Here is a 22500-nt window from a genome sequence, read left to right on the forward strand (position 1 = left end):
TCTTGTAAAATGTTGACTTGCGTCGAGACAAAAAATTCCAACTTTTATTATGTTATGTTTTCTTGTGAAATTGTGACCTTTTTCTTGTGAAATTCCAGTTAATTTTTCACAACAAGCTTTTTTATATTTGCATAGTATGTATATATTATTAATGTTGTAAATATAAATCTTTATATATCTAGAAAGGGTGGTCCTAAAGAGGTAAGCATTTTTCTGAGGTCTCAATAAGGTAACAAATACAAGATAATGTGTGTGTGTGTGTGTGTGTGAGTGTGTGTGTGTTCTTGTATTTCTACCATTCTTGAGACATCAACAAGGAAAAGTACCTTCCATATGAGAACCGTGACTCGTTTGTCATCGGCCTTAAGCACAATACAAAAAACAAAAAATAAAGATCTCATTTGCACCCCTGGTGGTGAAATCTATCAAAATGAGGGTGGTCCCAAAAAGGAGGGATTTTTCAAATTGACTGTCGGTTTTAAAATTGCTTCTCCTCTGGTCAACATATGAAATAACAAGTGTGTGTAAGAAATTGAAATGTGCCCTCTTTGGCCAAAATTAATAAAAAACAAAAATAAAATATGTACATAGAGACATGATGTAATAACTTGAAGTAAATAATGAAAATTAAAAACCAATTACAAACAAAAAAAAAATAAAAATACAAGCATTTTTTTTCTCACAATGTGTCGATTTTTTTTCTTTTAAAATTGGGAAACATTTCTCATATTCTTTCTGTTTCCGTAATATTGCAATATTTTCTCTCAAAATTATTACTTTTTTATTTAAAATGATTAATTTTAAATGCAAAATGGTGACATTTTTCATATAAAAATCGGACTTTTATCACAATGTTGCCAATTTTTTGGTTGTTCTTGTAAAATGGTGAAATGTTTGGAGTAACATTGTGAACTTTGTCATAATTGTGCCAAGTAAAATTCAGATTATTATTATGATATTGCCAACATGTTAAAGTTTTCCTATAAAACGTTGACTTTTGTCGAGTAAAATTACGACTCCTTTCTTAAAAACATTTTTTGGCCTTTCTTGTAAAATTGCAACTAACATTGAGTGAAATTCCAACTTGTATCATAGTATCGGACAAATGTTCCGTTTTTCTTGTAAAATGTTGACTTGCGTTGAGACAAAAATTCCAACTTTTATTATGTTACTGCCAAAATTCTAAGTTTTTCTTGTGAAATTGTGACCTTTTTCTTGTGAAATTCCAGTTCATTTTTCACAACAAGCTTTTTTATATTTGCATAGTATGTATATATTATTAATGTTGTAAATATAAATCTTTATATATCTAGAAAGGGTGGTCCTAAAGAGGTAAGCATTTTTCTGAGGTCTCAATAAGGTAACAAATACAAGAAAATCTGTGTGTGTGTGTGTGTGTGTGTGTGTGTGTTCTTGTATTTCTACCATTCTTGAGACATCAACAAGGAAAAGTACCTTCCATATGAGAACCGTGACTCGTTTGTCATCGGCCTTAAGCACAATACAAAAAACAAAAAATAAAGATCTCATTTGCACCCCTGGTGGTGAAATCCATCAAAATGAGGGTGGTCCCAAAAAGGAGGGATTTTTCAAATTGACTGTCGGTTTTAAAATTGCTTCTCCTCTGGTCAACATATGAAATAACAAGTGTGTGTAAGAAATTGAAATGTGCCCTCTTTGGCCAAAATTAATAAAAAACAAAAATAAAATATGTACGTAGAGACATGCTGTAATAACTTGAAGTAAAGAATGAAAATTAAAAACCAATTACAAACAAAAATTAAATTAAAAAAAATACAAGCAGTCTTTTTCTCACAGTGTGTCGATTTTTTTTCTTTTAAAATTGGGAAAAATTTCTCATATTCTTTCTGTTTCCGTAATATTGCAATATTTTCTCGTAAAATTATTACTTTTTTATTTAAAATGATTAATTTTAAATGCAAAATGGTGACATTTTTCATATAAAAATCAGACTTTTATCACAATGTTGACAATTTTTTGGTTGTTCTTGTAAAATGGTGAAATGTTTGGAGTAACATTGTGAACTTTGTCATAATTGTGCCAAGTAAAATTCAGATTATTATTATGATATTGCCAACATGTTAAAGTTTTCCTATAAAACGTTGACTTTTGTCGAGTAAAATTACGACTCCTTTCTTAAAAACATTGTTTGGCTTTTCTTGTAAAATTGCAACTATCATTGAGTGAAATTCCAACTTGTATCATAGTATCGGACAAATGTTCCATTTTTCTTGTAAAATGTTGACTTGCTTTGAGACAAAAATTCCAACTTTTATTATGTTACTGCCAAAATTCTAAGTTTTTCTTGTGAAATTGTGACCTTTTTCTTGTGAAAATCCAGTTCATTTTTCACAACAAGCTTTTTTATATTTGCAGAGTATGTATATATTATTAATGTTGTAAATATAAATCTTTATATATCTAGAAAGGGTGGTCCTAAAGAGGTAAGCATTTTTCTGAGGTCTCAATAAGGTAACAAATACAAGAAAATCTGTGTGTGTGTGTGTGTGTGTGTGTGTTCTTGTATTTCTACCATTCTTGAGACATCAACAAGGAAAAGTACCTTCCATATGAGAACCGTGACTCGTTTGTCATCGGCCTTAAGCACAATCAAAAAACAAAAAATAAAGATCTCATTTGCACCCCTGGTGGTGAAATCCATCAAAATGAGGGTGGTCCCAAAAAGGAGGGACTTTTCAAATTGACTGTCGGTTTTAAAAGTGCTTCTCCTCTGGTCAACATATGAAATAACAAGTGTGTGTAAGAAATTGAAATGTGCCCTCTTTGGCCAAAATTAATAAAAAACAAAAATAAAATATGTACATAGAGACATGCTGTAATAACTTGAAGTAAATAATGAAAATTAAAAACCAATTACAAACAAAAAATAAAAAAAATAAAAATAAAATCCAAGGAGTCTTTTTCTCACAATGTGTCGATTTTTTTTCTTTTAAAATTGGGAAACATTTCTCATATTCTTTCTGTTTCCGTAATATTGCAATATTTTCTCGTAAAGTTATTACTTTTTTATTTAAAATGATTAATTTTAAATGCAAAATGGTGACATTTTTCATATAAAAATCGGACTTTTATCACAATGTTGCCAATTTTTTGGTTGTTCTTGTAAAATGGTGAAATGTTTGGAGTAACATTGTGAACTTTGTCATAATTGTGCCAAGTAAAATTCAGATTATTATTATGATATTGCCAACATGTTAAAGTTTTCCTATAAAACGTTGACTTTTGTCGAGTAAAATTACGACTCCTTTCTTAAAAACATTGTTTGGCCTTTCTTGTAAAATTGCAACTATCATTGAGTGAAATTCCAACTTGTATCATAGTATCGGACAAATGTTCCATTTTTCTTGTAAAATGTTGACTTGCTTTGAGACAAAAATTCCAACTTTTATTATGTTACTGCCAAAATTCTAAGTTTTTCTTGTGAAATTGTGACCTTTTTCTTGTGAAAATCCAGTTCATTTTTCACAACAAGCTTTTTTATATTTGCATAGTATGTATATATTATTAATGTTGTAAATATAAATCTTTATATATCTAGAAAAGGTGGTCCTAAAGAGGTAAGCATTTTTCTGAGGTCTCAATAAGGTAACAAATACAAGAAAATATGTGTGTGTGTGTGTGTGTGTGTGTGTGTTCTTGTATTTCTACCATTCTTGAGACATCAACAAGGAAAAGTACCTTCCATATGAGAACCGTGACTCGTTTGTCATCGGCCTTAAGCACAATACAAAAAACAAAAAATAAAGATCTCATTTGCACCCCTGGTGGTGAAATCCATCAAAATGAGGGTGGTCCCAAAAAGGAGGGATTTTTCAAATTGACTGTCGGTTTTAAAAGTGCTTCTCCTCTGGTCAACATATGAAATAACAAGTGTGTGTAAGAAATTGAAATGTGCCCTCTTTGGCCAAAATTAATAAAAAACAAAAATAAAATATGTACGTAGAGACATGCTGTAATAACTTGAAGTAAAGAATGAAAATTAAAAACCAATTACAAACAAAAAATGTAAAAAATAAATAAATAAATAAAAAAAATACAAGCAGTCTTTTTCTCACAATGTGTCGATTTTTTTTCTTTTAAAATTGGGAAAAATGTCTCATATTCTTTCTGTTTCCGTAATATTGCAATATTTTCTCGTAAAATTATTACTTTTTTATTTAAAATGATTCCTTTTAAATGCAAAATGGTGACATTTTTCATATAAAAATCCGACTTTTATCACAATGTTGCCAATTTTTTGGTTGTTCTTGTAAAATGGTGAAATGTTTGGAGTAACATTGTGAACTTTGTCATAATTGTGCCAAGTAAAATTCAGATTATTATTATGATATTGCCAACATGTTAAAGTTTTCCTATAAAACGTTGACTTTTGTCGAGTAAAATTACGACTCCTTTCTTAAAAACATTTTTTGGCCTTTCTTGTAAAATTGCAACTATCATTGAGTGAGATTCCAACTTGTATCATAGTATCGGACAAATGTTCCGTTTTTCTTGTAAAATGTTGACTTGCGTCGAGACAAAAAATTCCAACTTTTATTATGTTATGTTTTCTTGTGAAATTGTGACCTTTTTCTTGTGAAATTCCAGTTCATTTTTCACAACAAGCTTTTTTATCTTTGCATAGTATGTATATATTATTAATGTTGTAAATATAAATCTTTATATATCTAGAAAGGGTGGTCCTGAAGAGGTAAGCATTTTTCTGAGGTCTCAATAAGGTAACAAATACAAGATAATGTGTGTGTGTGTGTGTGTGTGTGTGTGAGTGTGTGTGTTCTTGTATTTCTACCATTCTTGAGACATCAACAAGGAAAAGTACCTTCCATATGAGAACCGTGACTCGTTTGTTATCGGCCTTAAGCACAATACAAAAAACAAAAAATAAAGATCTCATTTGCACCCCTGGTGGTGAAATCTATCAAAATGAGGGTGGTCCCAAAAAGGAGGGATTTTTCAAATTGACTGTCGGTTTTAAAAGTGCTTCTCCTCTGGTCAACATATGAAATAACAAGTGTGTGTAAGAAATTGAAATGTGCCCTCTTTGGCCAAAATTAATAAAAAACAAAAATAAAATATGTACATAGAGACATGCTGTAATAACTTCAAGTAAATAATGAAAATTAAAAACCAATTACAAACAAAAATTAAATAAAAAAAAATACAAGCAGTCTTTTTCTCACAGTGTGTCGATTTTTTTTCTTTTAAAATTGGGAAAAATGTCTCATATTCTTTCTGTTTCCGTAATATTGCAATATTTTCTCGTAAAGTTATTACTTTTTTATTTAAAATGATTAATTTTAAATGCAAAATGGTGACATTTTCCATATAAAAATCGGACTTTTATTACAATGTTGCCAATTTTTTGGTTGTTCTTGTAAAATGGTGAAATGTTTGGAGTAACATTGTGAACTTTGTCATAATTGTGCCAAGTAAAATTCAGATTATTATTATGATATTGCCAACATGTTAAAGTTTTCCTATAAAACGTTGACTTTTGTCGAGTAAAATTACGACTCCTTTCTTAAAAACATTGTTTGGCCTTTCTTGTAAAATTGCAACTATCATTGAGTGAGATTCCAACTTGTATCATAGTATCGGACAAATGTTCCGTTTTTCTTGTAAAATGTTGACTTGCGTCGAGACAAAAAATTCCAACTTTTATTATGTTATGTTTTCTTGTGAAATTGTGACCTTTTTCTTGTGAAATTCCAGTTCATTTTTCACAACAAGCTTTTTTATATTTGCATAGTATGTATATATTATTAATGTTGTAAATATAAATCTTTATATATCTAGAAAGGGTGGTCCTAAAGAGGTAAGCATTTTTCTGAGGTCTCAATAAGGTAACAAATACAAGATAATGTGTGTGTGTGTGTGTGTGTGTGTGTGTGTGTGTGTGTGTGTGTGTGTGTGTGTGTGTGTGTGTGTGTGTGTGTGTGTGTGTGTGTGTGTGTGTGTGTGTGTGTGTGTGTGTGTGTGTGTGTGAGTGTGTGTGTTCTTGTATTTCTACCATTCTTGAGACATCAACAAGGAAAAGTACCTTCCATATGAGAACCGTGACTCGTTTGTCATCGGCCTTAAGCACAATACAAAAAACAAAAAATAAAGATCTCATTTGCACCCCTGGTGGTGAAATCTATCAAAATGAGGGTGGTCCCAAAAAGGAGGGATTTTTCAAATTGACTGTCGGTTTTAAAAGTGCTTCTCCTCTGGTCAACATATGAAATAACAAGTGTGTGTAAGAAATTGAATTGTGCCCTCTTTGGCCAAAATTAATAAAAAAACAAAAATAAAATATGTACATAGAGACATGCTGTAATAACTTGAAGTAAATAATGAAAATTAAAAACCAATTACAAACAAAAATAATAATAAAATAAAATAAAATAAAAATGCAAGCAGTCTTTTTCTCACAATGTGTCGATTTTTTTTCTTTTAAAATTGGGAAACAATTCTCATATTCTTTCTGTTTCCGTAATATTGCAATATTTTCTCGCAAAATTATTACTTTTTTATTTAAAATGATTAATTTTAAATGCAAAATGGTGACATTTTTCATATAAAAATCGGACTTTTATTACAATGTTGCCAATTTTTTGGTTGTTCTTGTAAAATGGTGAAATGTTTGGAGTAACATTGTGAACTTTTTCATAATTGTGCCAAGTAAAATTCAGATTATTATTATGATATTGCCAACATGTTAAAGTTTTCCTATAAAACGTTGACTTTTGTCGAGTAAAATTACGACTCCTTTCTTAAAAACATTGTTTGGCCTTTCTTGTAAAATTGCAACTATCATTGAGTGAAATTCCAACTTGTATCATAGTATCGGACAAATGTTCAGTTTTTCTTGTAAAATGTTGACTTGCGTCGAGACAAAAATTCCAACTTTTATTATGTTACTGCCAAAATTCTAAGTTTTTCTTGTGAAATTGTGACCTTTTTCTTGTGAAAATCCAGTTCATTTTTCACAACAAGCTTTTTTATATTTGCATAGTATGTATATATTATTAATGTTGTAAATATAAATCTTTATATATCTAGAAAGGATGGTCCTAAAGAGGTAAGCATTTTTCTGAGGTCTCAATAAGGTAAAAAATACAAGAAAATCTGTGTGTGTGTGTGTGTGTGTGTGTGTGTGTGTGTGTGTGTGTGTGTGTGTGTGTGTGTGTGTGTGTGTGTGTGTGTGTGTGTGTGTGTGTGTGTGTGTGTGTGTGTGTGTGTGTGTGTGTGTGTGTGTTCTTGTATTTCTACCATTCTTGAGACATCAACAAGGAAAAGTACCTTCCATATGAGAACCGTGACTCGTTTGTCATCGGCCTTAAGCACAATACAAAAAACAAAAAATAAAGATCTCATTTGCACCCCTGGTGGTGAAATCTATCAAAATGAGGGTGGTCCCAAAAAGGAGGGATTTTTCAAATTGACTGTCGGTTTTAAAATTGCTTCTCCTCTGGTCAACATATGAAATAACAAGTGTGTGTAAGAAATTGAAATGTGCCCTCTTTGGCCAAAATTAATAAAAAAACAAAAATAAAATATGTACATAGAGACATGCTGTAATAACTTGAAGTAAATAATGAAAATTAAAAACCAATTACAAACAAAAAATTCAAAAAAAAAAATAAAAAAAAAATACAATCAGTCTTTTTCTCACAATGTCGATTTTTTTCTTTTAAAATTGGGAAAAAATTCTCATATTCTTTCTGTTTCCGTAATATTGCAATATTTTCTCGTAAAATTATTACTTTTTTATTTAAAATGATTAATTTTAAATGCAAAATGGTGACATTTTTCATATAAAAATCCGACTTTTATCACAATGTTGCCAATTTTTTGGTTGTTCTTGTAAAATGGTGAAATGTTTGGAGTAGCATTGTGAACTTTGTCATAATTGTGCCAAGTAAAATTCAGATTATTATTATGATATTGCCAACATGTTAAAGTTTTCCTATAAAACGTTGACTTTTGTCGAGTAAAATTACGACTCCTTTCTTAAAAACATTGTTTGGCCTTTCTTGTAAAATTGCAACTATCATTGAGTGAAATTCCAACTTGTATCATAGTATCGGACAAATGTTCCGTTTTTCTTGTAAAATGTTGACTTGCGTCGAGACAAAAAATTCCAACTTTTATTATGTTATGTTTTCTTGTGAAATTGTGACCTTTTTCTTGTGAAATTCCAGTTCATTTTTCACAACAAGCTTTTTTATCTTTGCATAGTATGTATATATTATTCATGTTGTTAATACAAATCTTTATATATCTAGAAAGGGTGGTCCTAAAGAGCATTTTTCAGAGGTCTCAATAAGGTCTAAAATACAAGAATCTGTGTGTGTGTGTGTGACAGTTGTCGGTCTGCAGTGTTTAGGCCACAACACAAAAGGTGGCATTTTGCGGCTGAGCAGCGCCGTTGTTTTTGACTCGGGCTGGGCCGGCGTACCGAGGGTGCCATCGCTCAAACGGCGTGCGAGGCCACGGCGCAGGTTGCTCGGGGAGAAATCGATAGAAGTCAAGCAGTTTTTGTTCGCCGAAGGATCGAAGAGGCAAAAGCAAGAAGTTGTTTCACCGCCCAAATGGTGAGAGGGAAATAACACAACACAAAAACACAATTACTTATACGGGAAAGCGGTGAATCATAAATTCCCCGCGCAGATTGAATCTGCGTCCCAAAGAACTGCGCCGGGGTCTTAAAGGGGTTTTAAAGAATGATATACGGCTCTCCGTCCTCACAGCTGATGCATTTTTTATGTTCGAAAAACCGGAGGGGCTTTCTCACCTTCAATTTTAAAAATGTTTACTCAGCAGCACGCCCGAGAGCTGATAAAATAAGCCGGAGCCTCTGAATTAAAAATGATGCCTCGCCATCCAAACTGGCCCCGTGACGGCCCCCTGCGGTGTCCCCTTCCCTCACCCGGTAATGTGATTGATCGTTCCTCACAAGTTTACGCTCAACTCCGATGAAAGCACTCGACTTTTGTTGTTGTTATTATTTATTCTACCTTTTGTCGCTTTCCAGGCAGCGAAATGACAACAACAAGGAAAGGACTGGACTTCAAAGTCACCGTACAAAGAGATTGTTTTGAGGCTTATTTGGAGTCAACTTTTGGTGCTTATGAATTTTTCAGGTGTTTTTTTTTTGTAGCCTTAACCTCGAGAAGCGCATAATTTCGACAACAATTGTAAAGCAAATATTGATGTTTTGCTCGTTTTACAGACCCAATGGGGGTAAAAGCACATATTCCCAGCTCCTGTTCAAACTTTAACTACAGAAAGTCTTCCTTATTGTGGTCCACTCCCAGCTAAACCGACTCATTAACTCACTTCCTTATTGTCGTCCACAAATCGGAGGCATTCTCCGTGTATGTTTTACATTTGAAGATTCATTTATGTTCCGACACATTTACCCCTGCACCTTAATAGCATTTCTGAACTGTTGAGAGCGATGTGTAGCGCTCATTTTTTGTTGAAACAATGAGAGATTATCATCACACTTCAACATCTCTAACATGTGAACGCCGCCTCTTTGCTAGGCCAGCGTTGCAAATGCAAAATATGTTCTTTGATAGTCTTACCCTGGATGAATACATGTTAATTAAATATATAAATGTAGGTATATCAGGAAGTAAATGTGTGTATTTATACTACGTTACCCAGAAGGCTTAGGGCTGTCGACAGGAACAGGAAGTAGGTGTGAGCTATGAGGGAGTACAATAAATGTGTGGTTTGATCAATAAATAGTGGATATATTTTATACAAGAAACAAACATGAGACAATTGACGTGTGAATGTATTTTAATTGTGTAATATTTTGTTGTTTTACTGTAAAAAAAAATGACATTTACAAATATTAAACTGCATTAAATCAAATGGGAAAGAAACATAATATTTATAAGCATTTGCATAAAGCAAACAAATTGTCTAGCCCCATGTTAACAGCTTCCCAGACAGTATGAAAACAGCTAAGGTCATACCTTTATTTAAAACCGGAGATAAACATACATTTGGTAATTATAGACCAGTATCTCTCCTATCTCAATTTTCAAAAGTGCTTGAAAAACTGTTTGTTAATAAATTAGACTGCTTTATTGAAAAACATGAATTATTAAATGAAAGTCAGTATGGATTCCGTTTAAATAGGTCTACGACAGGGATGTCAAACGTACGGCCCGAGGGCCGGATCAGGCCCGCGAACAGGTTTTATCCGGCCCGCGGGATGAGTTTGCTAGGTATATAAAATTAACCTGAAATTTTGGAATGAAAGAAACAGCTGTTGTAAATGTCTCCACTGGATGTCGCAATAGCAATTATTTGTATCTTTGTAGATGATGTTACATATGTACAAAATAAACCACATGTTAGTACATCAGTCGAGGAAAATTATCAAACTAAATAAATAACATCCTGTAATTTGATTTTGATATTTTTTTTTAATCTTGATAGATTGAAAATTAACACCAATGAGTTGATGAACATTGATTAACATTATCACATAATTTATTCAGAAAATATAAATAACGACAAATAAAGATAGAATACCATTAGCCGCAACATGTAATTGTAAAAAAAACAACAAAAAACATTATGATTTGTACATTTTCAGAATGTGTTTGTTCTATTTTTAAACAAAGAAAACAATCTGAAGTTGTCTTTATTTTTGCTTGCTTGTGTTGCTTGACAAATACACCAGGGGTGTCAAACGTACGGCCCGAGGGCCGGATCAGGCCCGCGAACAGGTTTTATCCGGCCCGCGGGATGAGTTTGCTAGGTATATAAAATTAACCTGAAATTTTGGAATGAAAGAAACAGCTGTTCTAAATGTCTCCACTGGATGTCGCAATAGCAATTATTTGTATCTTTGTAGATGATGTTACATATGTACAAAATAAACCACATGTTAGTACATCAGTCGAGGAAAATGATCAAACTACATAAATAACATCCTGTAATTTGAATTTGATATTTTTTTTTAATCTTGATAGATTGAAAATGAACACTAATGAGTTGATGAACATTGATGAACATTATCACATAATTTATTCAGAAAATATAAATAACGACAAATAAAGATAGAATACCATTAGCCGCAACATGTAATTGTAAAAAAAACAACAACAAAAAACATTATGATTTGTACATTTTCAGAATGTGCTTGTTCTATTTTTAAATAAAGAAAACAATCTGAAGTTGTCTTTATTTTTAAGTTATCGTGCCGTGATTTTACCAGTCCGGCCCACTTGGGAGTAGATTTTTCTCCATGTGGCCCCCCATCTAAAATGAGTTTGACACCCCTGGTCTACGAGCTTGGCCATCATGAACATTATTGAAGAGATTACAACTGCAATTGATCAAAATAAATACACAATAGGAGTGTTCATTGATTTAAAGAAGGCATTTGACACTATAGATCATCAAATTCTCATTTCTAAATGATATACTTATGGAGTTAGAGGAGTTGCACTGGACTGGCTAACCAGCTATTTACAACAACGACAGCAATATGTTGAGATGGATGATTATAGGTCAGAATGTAGGAATATTGAATGTGGAATTCCACAAGGTTCGATTTTAGGACCTAAAGTTTTTATTTTATATACACTACCGTTCAAAAGTTTGGGGTCACCCAAACAATTTAGTGGAATAGCCTTCATTTCTAAGAACAAGAATAGACTGTCGAGTTTCAGATGAAAGTTCTCTTTTTCTGGCCATTTTGAGCGTTTAATTGACCCCACAAATGTGATGCTCCAGAAACTCAATCTGCTCAAAGGAAGGTCAGTTTTGTAGCTTCTGTAACGAGCTAAACTGTTTTCAGATGTGTGAACATGATTGCACAAGGGTTTTCTAATCATCAATTAGCCTTCTGAGCCAATGAGCAAACACATTGTACCATTAGAACACTGGAGTGATAGTTGCTGGAAATGGGCCTCTATACGCCTATGTAGATATTGCACCAAAAACCAGACATTTGCAGCTAGAATAGTCATTTACCACGTTAGCAATGTATAGAGTGTATTTCTTTAAAGTTAAGACTAGTTTAAAGTTATCTTCATTGAAAAGTACAGTGCTTTTCCTTCAAAAATAAGGACATTTCAATGTGACCCCAAACTTTTGAACGGTAGTGTACAAATGATATTTGTGAGGTTTCGAAATTTTTACAGTACGTATTATTCGCAGACGATACAAATGTATACTGTTCAGGAGATGACTTGAAAATCTTAGCCGATAATATTGAAGAGGAAATGGTTCAACTAAAATTGTGGTTTGATGTAAATAAATTATCTTTAAACTTGGAAAAGACTAAATGTATGGCATTCAGTAATAAAAGAAAGATAGACGTTAGTTTATGCATAAACAATGTGAAAATTGAGAAGGTGTCTGAAATCAGATTTCTTGGGGTCATCTTAGATGAAAAGTTCATATATTGCATGTGAAAAATAAGTTTATTTATTTTGAACAAGGTATAACACAATGAGAATGTTATATTGCTCAATTATTCAACCTTATTTCAATTATTGTGCAGAAATATGGGGAAATACATATCACAGCAACATAATGCCTTTATTTCTTTCACAGAAAAGAGCAATTCGTATAATTTGTAAAGTAGGATATAGAGACCACACAAATCCACTCTTCATTCGGTCAGGATTATTCAAACTAGGAGACATTGTAGAATTGCATACTCTATTAGTGATGTTCAAAGCTAGAAATAAAGTTCTTCCGAAGGACTTACAAAAGTTATTTGTGTTCACGTCTGAAGATGGGAACCACAGAAGGCCGTATGAGTTGAAACATCCAAGAGTGCCAACAAATTTGAAGCAAATGTGCTTGTCTGTTGCTGCTGTGAAAGCATGGAATTCTCTAGACAAAGACTTAAAAAGTTGCAAGAATATCTTTGAATTTAAAAAGAGTTACAAAAAGAGACAACTTGGAATTATATCAAACCGATTTTTGATTTTGATTGGACGTGTCATTTTGAAAATGCTTAAACGAAAATTTTAAGTGTTTTAGAGTTCGGGTGTTGGTGGAGGGAACAGTGATAAAGTCATCTAAATAATTTGTGTTAAAAAGGGGGCAGATACATATAAGAATAGTATTCTTCCATCTGCTCCTTTCTGATCATGGAAATGTATAAGAAACAAAAAAACAACTAAAGTGTCAACTGTATATGGCTTGTATATATGCATTTTCATGAAAGGAATAAAAAGAAATGATGATGATGATGATGATGATGAATAGTATCATAATTAATCCAATCCAATCCACTTTATTTATATAGCACATTTAAACAACAAAAATGTTTCCAAAGTGCTGCACAACAATATTAAAAACCGTATTAAAAACAATAATCAAATATTATCCTTAGCTCCACCAATGACTGAATAGAAACAAAAAATAAATAAATATAGAACCAATATAAAAACAATATAAAAATAAATATGAATAAAAAAACAATTTTACAAGGAAAAAACAATTAAAACAGTAAATAGAAATCAAAATGTATAAAAAAAACCTAAAAAAAACACGGTGGACAACAGAGGACAGAGGACCACACAACTCACGTAGTGTTAAAAGCCAAAGAATAAAAGTGGGTCTTAAGACGAGACTTAAAACACTCCACTGTGGGGGCAGTTTGAACATTAAAATAATAAAAAACAATATATCTGCTTAAAGTGCACTTATCAAAAATAATAAAAAATTATGATTATGATTTATTAGGAGTTACCACTGGATAAAGTAGGATTAATCACTTATAGATAGAGATGTCAGATAATATCGGCCTGCCGATATTATCGGCCGATAAATGCTTTAAAATGTAATATCGGAAATTATCGGTATCGTTTTTTTTATTATCAGTATCGTTTTTTTTTTATTGTATTATTTTATTTTTTTTATTAAATCAACATAAAAATTCACACTCATTCACACAAAAGGGTTGTTTCTTTCTGTTATTAATATTCTGGTTCCTACATTATACATCAATATATATCAATACAGTCTGCAAGGGATACAGTCCGTAAGCACACATGATTGGGTGTGCTGCTGGTCCACTAATAGTACTAACCTTTAACAGTTAATTTTACTCATGTTCATTAATTACTAGTTTCTATGTAACTGTTTTTATATTTTTTTACTTTTTTTTTTATTCAAGAAAATGTTTTTAATTTATTTATCTTATTTTATTTTATTTTTTTTTTTAAAAAAAGGACCTTATCTTCACCATACCTGGTTGTCCAAATTAGGCATAATAATGTGTTAATTCCACGACTGTATATATCGGTATCGGTTGATATCGATATCGGTAATTAAAGAGTTGGACAATATCGGAACATCTGATATCGGCAAAAAGCCATTATCGGACATCCCTACTTATAGATATTGTTTTTTATTTATGTAAAATCCCTAATAGGAAATACAACAATAAAAACCAATTGCTAATATCAAGAAAACAATATGTAATCATTCCCTATTGTGACAACCAAACAAAAATTAAGTTAATAATGCAAACAAAATTACAAAAAAAAATACTGCTGGCTCTCATTTGTCCAATAACTTAATCCCTGACGTTGTAAATATAAAAATATATAAATACTTTTAAACAACATGACCACTATAAACGGTATAAACGATGAAAAATACAAGACATTTGTTAACATAGACATAAACGAGTATCACGCCTGGTCTACTAAGATCCAAATAGCACGGACTAAATAGCGTGTCCAAAGTATAAACATTGCGTGTACAATTGACAAGTGGTGCAGACCGCCGTAGTTAAGGGAGGTTTTTGCGTTGACTACTGGTTTTGTGTCCTCCGCATTCAAGTTATTGTAATAAAGCCGTAATATGTGAGGTGCGATGTGGCGAGGAACAACTGAACTTGTAAATGTTCAAAATCTTCACAACTTTGTCGACTTTTTCACTGGATGTGGTCACTTGTGATGGCTGTAGTCTCCTTGCCCAAAAACAAGGGTATTGTAGGACTTCAAGCTTGTCACTTCAATTATTGATTTGTTGTTCATTACTCCCTCAAAGTAGTAGTAGTGTGTTTGTGTGAGTAGGCGTACTAACATGTTGTGTGTTGTTTGCTGTGTGATGTTGCCTCCTCCTGTTTAGAATCATTTATTTTAGTGTGGTGCTGGTCATTGTTTTCATGAGTGAAACGTTACTTCTTGCTTTGAACTTACAGTGCTGTTTGTCGGCATACTACCACATCAAAAGGGGTGTCCCACGTTACCCAGTTACTGTGTCGTAACTTACGTAAAAGTACCGGAAATTCTGGACTATAAATTCTTAAGCTTTGAACCCTGCGGTTTATGAAACGGTGCGGCTAAGTTATGGACTTGTCTTCTCTGACGGCCATAATGGAAACAAGCAAAGCCACTTAAAAGGTGTGTTACTGTTTGTGCTATGGCGTCCCCTTTTGGACGCGTTCGCTCACTGCAGTGCTCTTTTGATTTAAGATTTGATCCGGAAGTTCGCCTTTTGGTCGTCCACGGCATTTCTACTCGTACGGATTCTTCGTTCATCGCTCCAAGCAACGTTTTTAACTTTTACAATATAACTAAAACAATTCTTACTTACTGAACCGCCCCATGTGTGATGTCTGTAGGAGTAATTCCATGCATACTTCTACATGCTATCTTAATGTAAGAATACTCGTACGGATTCTTCGTTCATCACGCCAAGCAACGTTTTTAACTTTTACAATACAACTAAAACAATTCTTACTTACTGAACCGCCCCATGTGTGATGTCTGTAGGAGTAATTTTGTGCATACTTCTACATGCTATCTTAATGTAATGAAGCTAGCGTTGTTTGCATTAGCTGCTATGCTAACACGTTCACGAGTGTCTGTGTGAGTATTATTAACTTTGTGTGTTGTTTCAGTTTCATAAAGCATATAGCATTAGCTAATATGCTAACACGTTTACGAGTGTCTGTGTGAGTTCTAACTTTTTGTGTTGTTTCAGTTTCATAAAGCATATAGCATTAGCTAATATGCTAAGACATTTACGAGTATCCGTGTGAGTATTATTAACTTTGTGTGTTGTTTCAGTTTCATAAAGCATATAGCAGTAGCTAATATGCTAACATGTTTACGAGTGTCTGTGTGAGTATTATTAACTGTTTGTGTTGTTTCAGTTTCACAAATTCCACAGTAAATTCACCAAAACTTCACCGTGGAGTTTTTGAGTCTGTTTAGCTGATTGGAGAGCTGGCTTGCGCAGCTAGTGGGTCCATGACTATGACTTCTGTTTTGTTTCGATCGGCCGTTTTACTGCCGTGTTACAGACACTGTTTGGAAACAATTAAGGTATTGTTGCGTCGACCAGCTCTTCCTCCCAGGGAATCTAAGTTACTGGTCAATCCCAAGTTCTTTCGATGACATATATGCTGAGTAAGAAGGACCATCAAGACAGAATTGGAATATTTTCAAGTTTTACTAAAGCTTTAGGACAGGAGTCGGGAACCTTTTTGGCTAAGAGAGCCATGAAAGCCAAATATTTTAAAAGTATTTCCGTGAGAGCCGTATAATATTTTTTAACATTGAATACAACTAAATGCTTGCATTTTTAAGTAAGAACAACATTTTTAGAATATAATAAGTCTCTTATCTTACCATTAATGTGACTTCTGGTGCTGCATGGTTTTGCTTATGGCTTTGTAGTCTGGTTGATACGTGGTTATTTTCAACACTGTAAATACCAGCGGAATTATTCATTACTTATCATGTTAAATAGTGTCAGCTAAGACGTATCTGAGAGCCAGATGCAATCATCGAAAGAGCCACATCTGGCTCTAGAGCCATAGGTTCCCTACCCCTGCTTTAGGAGGTCAACTTAACCAATACATTCATATCGGCTACTCTAGTTGATCTGACATTCAAACGGAAAAGCCCACTCCTTGCACACAAAGAAAACCCCCATCTCCCCCCTGGGGGTTGTAGTTCACATTCCAATTGTGAAGACACTAACCAGGCATCTGAAATGTCGAAAGAAACTGGTAGAATATACAAAGGAAAAGTACTAGCTACTCTAAACATGGCTATGTAAAAAGAAAGAACTCTTAAACATATATGCATCCTCCACAGTATGTAAATAAACATTTACAAATTATTTCTGTGTAAATAACTAATTTCACAACGTATATATCTGCGGCGTATAGTCTGGTGCGTCTTATATGGAAACATGTTCTACAATTTGGTGTGGGCTGCTTATATACCGTATATCCCGGAAAATAGGGCGATTAATTAGATTATCAATTACTAGTGACTGGAATCACCAACATTATAATCGGTCATTATGTCCCGCATCCATACTGTCCAAACTATCAGTTCCTGCAACTGAAATGTAGTCGTTCAAGTCACAATCGAAGTCGTATCACTGAGTAAACTTTTAACTGCATTGACACTTCGCACTTTTACAACAGGTCAAATACACAATCGGATTTCGCAGTCTCACTTTCGACACCCAATAGAAGTCCACACTTAGGGGATTCGGAGTAACGCGCCCCCCTGTTGCAACGAGTGCCCAAAATGGCCACCACAGGTCAGCGTTATGCCTTCGGGGGAACTTCACACCGAGGATGATGAAGCACATATTGTCCCAGACCTGTGCTAGCCTGGGGAAGCCGGCTCTACTTCTGTGAATTATTAACTATGATGTATAGCCCTTACTGCACCAAAGCCAGCCCGGATTTGACCATAATCTAATATCTGGGGTTTTTTACCCCCCCCCACCCCTCCTAAGATTTATCTGTCACTTAAAGAAATCAAGGAAAAGAAAGAGCGAGCTTGATGTATGTTTGTGGCTCGGTGCTGGAGCAGGACAATCTAACACCTGAAATAAACCTGGTAAAAAACGTGTAAGGATTAGAGCCCCAGGGCACGAGTCCTGGACACAGACAGACAAGAACCAAATGTTTGCATTGAAGGTCGTTTTTGGGGCTTTTTTTTTTAAGCTTTTGTCGACTGCATTGAAAACATAATATTAAAAAAAAAAAAAGTAAAAATTATCCAGGGTAAGACAATCAAGAACATATTTTGCATTTGCAACGCTGGCCTGGCATGTTAGAGATGTTGAAGTGTGATGATAATCGCTCGTTGTTTCAACAAAAATGAGCGCTACACTGCAAAAACTGAAATCTAAGTAAGATTGAATATCTCAAATAAGGGTGATATTTGCTTATTTTCTGTCTGATAAGATAATTCTTCTCACTAAGCAGATTTTATGTTAGTGTTTACCGGGATAAACAGCCCACACCGAATTGTAGAACATGTTTCCATATACATGTAAGACGCACCAGACTATAAGCCGCAGATATATACGTTGTGAAATTAGTTATTTACACAGAAACAATTTTTAAATGTTTATTTACATACTGTGGAGGATGCATATATGTTTAAGAGTTCTTTCTTTTTACATAGCCATGTTTAGAGTAGCGAGTACTTTTCCTTTGTATATTCTACACTGCAAAAACTGAAATCTAAGTAAGATTAAATATCTCAAATAAGGGTGAAATTTGCTTATTTTCTGTCCGATAAGATAATTCTTCTCACTAAGCAGATTTTATGTTAGAGTATTTTACTTGTTTTAAGTGTTTTGGTCCTAAGTGATATCAGTAAGATATTACAGCTTGTTGCTGAGATTTGATGACCTATATTGAGTACAACATGCTTGAAACTAGAATATCAACTGTTGCAAAGCTGTGTCATCAACACTCACTAGTATAAAACTACCTTTTAAAGTAATCATTTCTTATATCAAGCATGAAAAAAAAATCATGACTTTGACACAATTGTGTCTCATAATTAAAACAGATGACAGCCAAATGGACTTTGCTGTTTTATTTTCAATGAAACAAGAGAAAATACGTACTCATATAGTAGTACAGTTGGCACAGTACAGTAAACTGACAGTTAATATTTAAACATTTAACATATCCGGAATAGTTCATGCATATTCAGATGTATTCTTCAAAATTACAATAAAAAAACATTTGGCCGGGTGGCCGGGTTGTATATATGCGCACTAATTGACTGAAAGAGCAGGCATTTGACGTGATGATGTCATGTTATCGATGGAAAAATGCATTTTTAGACCATAAGATTTGACTGAGCGGCTAGGAGACCCCGAGGGTAACAAGCGGTTGCCTTGTTGCCTTTCCATTAAGGACAATAAGTTTTAGTATAAGTTTGCTGGTTTCAAGAAATGTAATGCCGAGCACATACCATTATGTCAAGATAATGGCACTAGCATTTACTTCATTAAAGAACATTTTTCAACATATTGAGCAAAGAGGTCTCATTTTTTTTTTACCAAGAAAAGTGGACTTGTTATTAGTGAGAATATACTTATTTTAAGGTATTTTTTGGGTTCATTGAGGTTAGCTAATTGTACTTGTTTTGGAAAGTCTTGACAAGCCAAATTTTCTTGTTCTATTGGCAGATAATTTTGCTTAGTTCAAATAAAATACCCCTAATTTTTGTTTTGTTTTTTCTTGTTTTTGACCACTGACTTTTTGCAGTGCACACATCGCTCTCAACAGTTCACAAATGCTATTAAGGTGCGGAGGTAAATGTGTCGGAACATGCACTGCAAAAACTGAAATCTAAGTAAGATTGAATATCTCAAATAAGGGTGATATTTGCTTATTTTCTGTCTGATAAGATCATTCTTTTCACTAAGCAGATTTTATGTTAGAGTGTTTTACTTGTTTTAAGTGTTTTGCTCCTAAATGATCTCAGTAAGATATTACAGCTTGTTGCTGAGATTTGATGACCTATATTGAGTAAAACATGCTTGAAACTAGAATATCAACTGTTGCAAAGCTGTGTCATCAACACTCACAAGTAGAAAACTACTTTTTTAAAGTACTAATTTCTTTCTTCAAGCATGAAAAAAAAAATCATGATGCCGAGCGCATTTTATTATGTCAAGATAATGGCACTAGAATTTACTTAATTTAAGAATATTTTTCAACATATTGAGCAAAAAGGTCTACATTTTTTTCTACCAAGAAAAGTGCACTTGTTATTAGTGAGAATATACTTAATTTTAAGGTATTTTTGGGTTCATTGAGGTTAGCTAATTTTACTTTTTTTGGAAAGTCTTGACAAGCCGAATTTTCTTGTTCTGTTGGCAGATAATTTTGCTTAGTTCAAATAAAATACCCCTTAATTTAAAAAAAAAAAAGTCTTGTTTTTGAACACTGACTTTTTACAGTGTGAATTAATCTTCAAGTGTAAAACATACACGGAGAATGCCTGCGATTTGTGGACGACAATAAGGAAGTGAGTCATTGAGTCAGTTTAGCCGGGAGTGGACCTTAATAAGGCAGACTTTCTGTAGTTAAAGTTCTTGCTATTATTAGTTGTAATGAATCAAAACAGTCCAGTCATTTGAACAAGAGCTGGAGCTTGTGGACAGCCTTCCCAGAAGAGTTGAAGCTGTAATAGTTGCAAAAGGTGGACCCACATCATATTGAACCCTATGGGTTAGGAATGGGATGACACTTCTAGTTTATATGTGAGTCAAGGCAGGTGGCCAAATACAATATAGTGTATGTTTCCCAGCTGTGGTCTGTATGGGCCGTAGCGGTACTCAGTGGTAATACACTTTTCCACCACTTGTGGCAGTAATCACAATAGCAAATTCTGGTTGTGCTTACCGACCTCAAAGCAATTGTATTTGGTACATGGTGTGATAAGTGTGACCATTAGATGGCAGTCGCACATAGACTGCAGGTTAACGCCTGTTCAAAAAATGACACTACCAAGTACTCGTAAGCAAGCAACACCAAAAACTTTGATGTTCCATTGAGAGTGTAGAACATTACAGACAGCATTAAAAAAATCTGTCAAAATGTTTTTGACCGACTTTGGTAAGCTACGAAGACACACCACTTGATTGTCAGACCATTACGGCTACCATAGTCAGACGTACTGTGCTTCAACATAGGGAATTATTATGGTATGTATAAGGACCCAAAAATGGCATTATCTGGCGTTTTGTTTTGCCATATTATGCAAAACCAACTTTTCTTACCTTCTGGTACCTGGTGATGTGTATTTGGGATCTGCATAAGTCCCGAAAATTGCCATTGTAGCAAATAATGTATGTCTTTTTCTCTACCCTCTTGTTGTGGGGCATTCATCATCCACCTGTTGCCATTTCTAATACAAAGTAGCACACAGTTCTAACCTATACATGTCAGTAGACTCGCTATGGAAGTGCTAAAAACTACCGGTACAACAAAGATGACGGGGAAAAGACGCTGTAAAAGTTGAGGCACGTACTTTAGAGCACCAGCAAAACGGCACAGCCTGAAGAGTTGGTCAGAAAGCGGCTGCAAGATGGTCAGTAAAACATAATCTATGCAACATCAAAATATAACCCCTTTTAATGCGCCTTTTGTATCAAAATAGAACTGAATAGACCCGCTCATCGGGGCTGCGCTTTATAATCCGGTGCGCCGTATGGTCCGAAAAATACGATAAATAAATATATGGAAAACGCTGACTTGTAAATGCCCCTTTTTTTCTTTTTTTTTTTTTAAAGAGTGTTGTGTTTCATATGATGCAGGAGCATTATTTAGTTTTTTGGACGGAGTGAAATGAGAAATTAGGTCAGTAAAATGTGGAGACTCTTAAGCTTTGATGCTTTATCTTCTAGAGTGTTTGAAGTCAATGAATGCACGTCATTGGCATTCAAGCACTGACGAGCTCCACATATGAATACTTAGTGCTTGTGGGTGACTGACTCCATTAACTTCCATTTTGGGAGTTAACTTCAAGAGGTGGAGCTTGATTGATATTATGTCTTCTTTGTTTTTTTTATTATTATTATTTATAAGACCTTCATGCGTGTTGTTGGAGCTTCTCTGAACGTAAGTCATTGTCAGACCCCTGAGGAGGAATGTGGAGGCTTGAAGAAAATGACATGTTGTTTCGGATTTAATCACCAGGGTTTTCCTTACATGTAATTGATCGTGGCAGCCCACCATTACAAAAGAAAAGCTGCCACACCTTAAAAAAAAAAAAAAAAATATATATATATATATATATATATATATATATATATATATATATATATATATATATATATATATATATATATATATATATATATATATATATATATATATATATATATATATATATGTGTGTGTGTGTGTGTGTATATATATGTGTTTATATATATATGTATATATATATATATATATATGTATATTTATATGTGTATATATATATGTATGTATGTACAGTGTGTATATATATATATATATATATATATATATATATATATATATATATATATATATATATATATATATGTATGTATATATATATATATATATATATATGTATGTATATATATATATATATATGTATATATATATATATATATATATATATGTATGTATATATATATATATATGTATATATATATATATATATA

The sequence above is a fragment of the Entelurus aequoreus genome, linkage group LG23 (assembly GCF_033978785.1).
Source record: "Entelurus aequoreus isolate RoL-2023_Sb linkage group LG23, RoL_Eaeq_v1.1, whole genome shotgun sequence".
Classification (NCBI taxonomy): domain Eukaryota; kingdom Metazoa; phylum Chordata; class Actinopteri; order Syngnathiformes; family Syngnathidae; genus Entelurus; species Entelurus aequoreus.